The sequence below is a fragment of the Helianthus annuus genome, chromosome 12 (assembly GCF_002127325.2).
Source record: "Helianthus annuus cultivar XRQ/B chromosome 12, HanXRQr2.0-SUNRISE, whole genome shotgun sequence".
NCBI lineage: Eukaryota > Viridiplantae > Streptophyta > Magnoliopsida > Asterales > Asteraceae > Helianthus > Helianthus annuus.
The window spans coordinates 99,522,280-99,527,984 of record NC_035444.2 but is presented as its reverse complement, the minus strand read 5'-3'; the positions used below and the strand labels follow the sequence as shown (position 1 = coordinate 99,527,984).

The 5,705-nt window shown below is 36.5% G+C and overlaps 1 long non-coding RNA gene across 3 annotated transcripts; it reads left to right on the top strand.

Annotated features, from left to right (window-relative positions):
- Nucleotides 1-955: 955 nt before the first annotated feature.
- Nucleotides 956-5,321, top strand: LOC110895761. Of its 3 annotated transcripts, none has more exons than XR_002567356.2 (5): nt 956-1,114; nt 1,200-1,934; nt 2,936-3,028; nt 4,588-4,708; nt 4,784-5,321. It is a non-coding gene; the product is annotated as an uncharacterized LOC110895761 (long non-coding RNA). The 3 variants fall into 3 exon arrangements; XR_002567357.2 differs by having other exon boundaries at nt 958-1,114; nt 1,252-1,934; XR_002567355.2 differs by having other exon boundaries at nt 958-1,114; nt 1,212-1,934.
- The last annotated feature ends 384 nt before the right edge of the window (nt 5,322-5,705 follow it).

The window sequence follows — 5,705 nt, the reverse complement described above, 5'->3', positions numbered from 1 at the left end:
CTCACCATTTCCACTCGAAATCCTTCTCGAAACCCTATAAACACCCCCTCCCCTTTCTCCAGTACTCTGAACAACCCTAGGCCCAGTACAAGCCCCCAATTGACCAACATTAGTCCTCGAAACACTCCTAGCCGGCGTACTATTCGCCGAATCAAACTTCCTACGACTCGAACCAGCACCAACACCAGCATCTAACAACTTATCCTTAATTCCACTCTGATTCAAAACCTCATGAATAAATTCCTTCGAAAACTGAGACGGATCTGGAATCGTATCCAAAGGCGTCCTTGATATCGGTATATCGACTGAAATTGACGGAATCTTCTCGAACTGATTCTCGTTTCCTTCAACTTGACTGTTTTTCGGACAACTTTTCACCATTTTTGAATTGGAAAAAGCTCGATTTGAATCAATAGCGATGAAATTGACGGATTTATTGAGGAAGATTAGTACCGAAAAGTGTGAGATTATCGTTAATCGCCATTGTTAGGGTTTTTGGAAGTGTAGAAAGGTTTTCTGACAGTGGATCAGCTGAAAATAATAAAGCGGAAACGATGATAATAAATGTAGATTGAACCGCTCTCTTTATTATAACAATTATAATAAAACTCCATGGGACGACGCCGGAGTGGCGGTGGTGAAAAGGGGGAGGAGGTGGCGATGGTGGTGGTGCTATAGAGAGAGAGAAGAGAGAGAGAGAGAGGGAGGAGGTGGCGGTGGTGGTGGTGCTAGAGAGAGAGAGAGAAGAGAGAGAGAGAGAGAGAGCTGATTATGCAGATCTGGGTTTTATTGTTAAAAAAATGAAATTTAAAAAATGACCAAAATGCCCCTGCACTAAAGGACAAAATAATCAGTTTTCAACAGTCAAAATAGAGGGTTTTTGGATTTTGGACTAAAATGACAACAAAATGCAAACCACAGAAACCCAGATGTAAAAAGTTTGAGAGCAAAAGTGTCTAAACCACATAGACCAAAATGGCAGATCTTTGAATTTGAACATAGATACTAGGGTTTTGGGTTTTCCTCCAACGAGTCGTGACACAAAAAGTTCCCCATTCCTCCTCCTCCTCCTCCATGGTGCTTGTTCTTCAATCGAGATCGACAACACATACATGTGAGTATACCTCCGTCATCGTTGTCTTAATTTGTTTCTCATTCGTTTGTTGGATGATTGCCTCTGAAATTAAAGGTAACAACAGTTTTCTTTCTAGGGTTTCCTCTTTTATATTGGAATTGACTTTCATCGTGTAGATAGACATTGGTGGTTGAGGGTTCTAGTGGACATGATTAAAGGCTGGCTGGCTGGTCATTAATCCAAGCATTTTAGGACCTGCTCGGCATAGTTTGGTTGGAGCATATTATTATTATTATTACTCTATGGTTAGACATTGGTGGTTGAGTAGTGGACATGATTAAAGGCTGCCTGGTCAATCAGATTTCATTAATCTAAGCATTTTAGGGCCTGCTCACCATAGTTTGGTTTGGTTTGGTTGGAGCATATTATTATTATTACTCTATGGTGAATCATGTAGCAGCCGTTGGATCAAGAGTTGGTGTCTGCTAGGGATGAGCAAATTAGACCCGGTACCAGTACCGAACCGGTACCGATGGACCGGGGACTTTTTCGGTACCGATTCGGTACCGACTTTTGACATTTTCGGTACCGGTTCGGTACTGGACGGTACCGAGCTCATCCCTATAGTGTCTGCTGCTGCCATATCACTATTTTTGCTCTGAAAAACCACAAAGGAACAACAATTTAACAAGCGAGATAAGACAGGAGTGCGTTTGCGTGATCTCGCAGTTCTTCGACTCTCCTTTCCAGAGCTCTATTCCTCCTTGCAGCATCAGACTGTCAACATAAGTTTCCAAAAGACGATACACTCTGTTTATCATATTCAATTGCCTCTCAGTCTTGGTTTATCGTCAGTGAGGTAACAGCAATTTTCTTTCTAGGGTTTCCTAATCTTCTGTTGTGATTATGAACAACAACAACTTAGAGGGTGTTTGGGGTTGAGTTTTGAAAATAGATTATGTGTTTTGAATAATCAGAATCAGATAATTAGCTGTAACAAAACGTGCTGCAGAAAGATAGTGTTTGGATTTGATTATGTTGTTTGATATCACAATAATCAGATAATCAACTATTTGAGTGTTTGGCAAATATATATATTTTAAAAAATAAATAAGTGAAATGACAAAAAAAATCAGTTTTTGGATTATCACGTTTTCCTGCAGTAAGGGGTGACCTACTTTTGGATTATCACGTTTTGATCTCTACAAAACGTAAAAAATCTGTTTTTATTAATTTTTTACCAAACACTCAAAATACATTTTTTTGCGATTTCAAAACACAATAATAAAAAAATCAGGTTGAAAAAGCAATCCCAAACACACCCTTAGACTATCCCCATTAGTGACCTTCATGTAGTTGGGTTGCCACTTGTTAAAATATTATTGGTTGTACTAAAGTTAAAAAAAGAAAAAAGAAAATGAAACCAACGACCAGGTTGTTGGAGCAACCTAGGTCATGACCCAAAACCACATCCACTTGTCCAAAGTCCAAACATGATTGGTGCATCTTTTTTTGTTAACTACTAATTCCCCCCATCAATTTAATTACTTAAATAACTTTTTATAATTAATCTTATGAGAAAAACTAAATACACAGTATTTCTTAAAATAATTTTGTGAACATCCCTATATAAATTTTATTAAAAACAGATTTTGTTAAAAAAACACATTTTTAATATAAAATAAATATTTATTTATAAAAGTTGGTTTAGGTTGGGTTGTTAATGGGTATGAAAGGTTGGGTTGTGTAAATGGAAGAAAGAGAAATTAGTTTTTTAATAAAGGTTGGGTTGGGTTATGAATGTGGATGGTCTTATATTCGGATTGACCTGCATCCTTGGTTTGTTTGTTTGTTTATCAGCCTAGATGGACATAATACCATTGGTGGGTCGGGGTTCTAGTGGACAAATCAGTCAACGGATCTGCTCAAGATATCTTCTTGTTGATCCAAAAGGTAATTCTTAATCTTTATTTACCAGTTAGTAACTCAAGTTTGCAAAATCATGTCTATAAAAGTGTGTCACTATATCTATGTGTTTCACTATTATAATATGTAATGCATATCCTTAAACCTGCCTTTTTTGTACTCGTAATTAGTTAATGTCATCTTTTGTTCTCTAATATGTGTAGCTTTCTCTAAGAGGGTCGGCACATTTGCTTCTGTTAAACCTGTCTTTTGTAGACAGTAGTTATGGCATAAGGCGTGCAGCGTGGAAAGAAAAAATAAAAAAATAAAGCAAGCACCATTTGTACATGGAAATTAATGTTTCTTCTATTTTAGCAGATGTTCAATGTTTTCAAAGATTTTAATGCTATATCACACTTTTTAAATTAGCACCGGGGGGCAGCGGCCCAAAAATATTAGTTCTTGCAATTAGTACCGGGGGGTAGCGGCCCAAAAAGGTAACGGAGCAGGCTAACAACGTATTCTCTTAATTATTTGGGCTTTTCGATCACAACCCAAATGTGATAACCTAGGGTTAGTTAACACTAAGAGTAATTAGACTATAAATAAGTAATTCCCTTGCCATTGTTCACTCACCTACTCACCCAACTTGCTTCTTACCTTTTCGCCTTTCGTCTCTTGATCATGAGTCAAATGCCAATTTGTGATTCGTCCTCTAATGATGAAGCTCCAGGGTTTGTTTTCCCATTTTGCATATTTCAAACTGTTTTCTTGTTAGAATTAGTGTTTCTGTCTCTTGGTGTTTTTGGTTCAAATTGATCGGAACTCTAATAAGGAATTTGTTAGGTTTTGTTATCAGTTTCTGTATGTGCTAGATTTTAATCAGTTCTTGTTGTTCTGGATCAGGTTTTATTGCATGATGTAGATTTATTTCTGTTTTAAGTGGGTGCTCAAAACTCGCAACATGTCGTAAATAGAAATCGTTGGATCATGTCTGTTTTTGTAGCTGTTTTGGATCTTGTTTTTTTGGCATTCTGTTCTTGTAGATCTTAAACTGACCTTAGATTATAGATAATTCAATGAGATTTTGAATACCTTTTCCGAGATATCGATTTGATCATTTGGGTGTGTTTGAAGATAGTCTTTGTATTTGATGCACTTATATATCATAGAGTAAACTTCCGTTTTGCTCCCTGTGGTTTGGTCGTTTTAACGGTTTTGCCCCAATCATTTAAAAACAGACATTTTTCTTCCCTGACGTTTTTAAATGATTGAGGCAAAACCATTAAAACGACCAAACCACAGGGTGCAAAACGGAAGTTTACTCTATATCATGTAGACATGTGTTCTTGGTATTCAGTTACCCTTTTATGATCTGATTTCCATATAAAAAGAATATTTCTTGTTTCAACACTTGAGAATCTTTATATCTTTTTTTAAAAGTTACTTTGTTTGTTAAAATGCTATGGAGCTCATGTTTGTTTTAACATTTTCAAATGTCACTTCGTCTATTAAAATGAGCTGCGGTGTTATTTGTAATCCCTTTTGTTTTTTTTTATTATGTTTATGCTCTTCTAAAATGATTTACCGTCAATGATTCTGTTTAGGCACCGACATTCTATTGCAGCAAGGAAGATAAGAGCTCTGAGGATTAGAGCTCTGGAAAGGAGAATCAAAGAACTGCGAGATAACGCGAACGCATGCCTGTCTTATCTCGCTCTTCTGCGGGTTTGACTCTGACCATCCCTAGTTAAATTATTGTTTCTTTATGATGCTGGCTTTTGACACTTTCTGGTTTTTCAGAGCGATAATAGTGATACGGCAGCTAGAAACCGTGAGCTGAGATCACGCTTGCAAGCCATAGAGCCGCCGCCAGCAGCAGGCAATGAGGACCCCACTAGTGGCTCAGCAGACATGAAACCTTGATGCATCCGTGACTGAATAGATGCTGCTGCATGATGCCATGATTAGTCATGGAATGATTTGTTTTGTTTAAAATTTCTGTTTGGTGTTTTTTTAGGGGCTGTTTGGTAGCCTCTTAATGACCATTCAGATGCTACCTCTTAATGCTTTAAAACCTCTGAATGAATAAGAGGTAACCTCAAGTCTGAATGGTTAAGAGGTAACCTCTGAATGGTAAATCATCACATGTCACATTCTTCTACTTTCTCATTGGTAAAATTCTTAATGGTTCCATTAAGAGGTAGCCTCTTAATGACCATTCAGAGGCTACCAAACAACCCCTTAGTTTAGTGGTACTTTTTTGCATGCTCCAAACTACGCTGGATGTAACCTATATAGGTATTGCAATTAGATCATAACGTAAAGTAAATTGAATCTATCTCGTACAATCATAACTTATCCTATAGGATCAACTAAAGCTTTGAAAAAAAAACCACAATTTGACTCCGCTCTATTCGGAACAAAATTTATGAAAACGTACATAAAATAAGTAATAAAACGTATTATATTAAAAAAAAAAGTTTATCCAAATGTAGACTAACTCGAATTGATACAAATGCATACATAAAAATTTACACGTAAGAATGGTTTTTTTTTAAACAAAAACGTGTTATATTTGACCTAACTCGTTTCCAGAAAAAGTTTAAGTTTATGTTGACGTAGACACCCTTAAATTTATACGGATACGTATATAAAAATATGCATGGAAAAATAGTTTTTTTAAGTGAAAAAATGATACAGGTAAACAAAAAAGAAATTAACG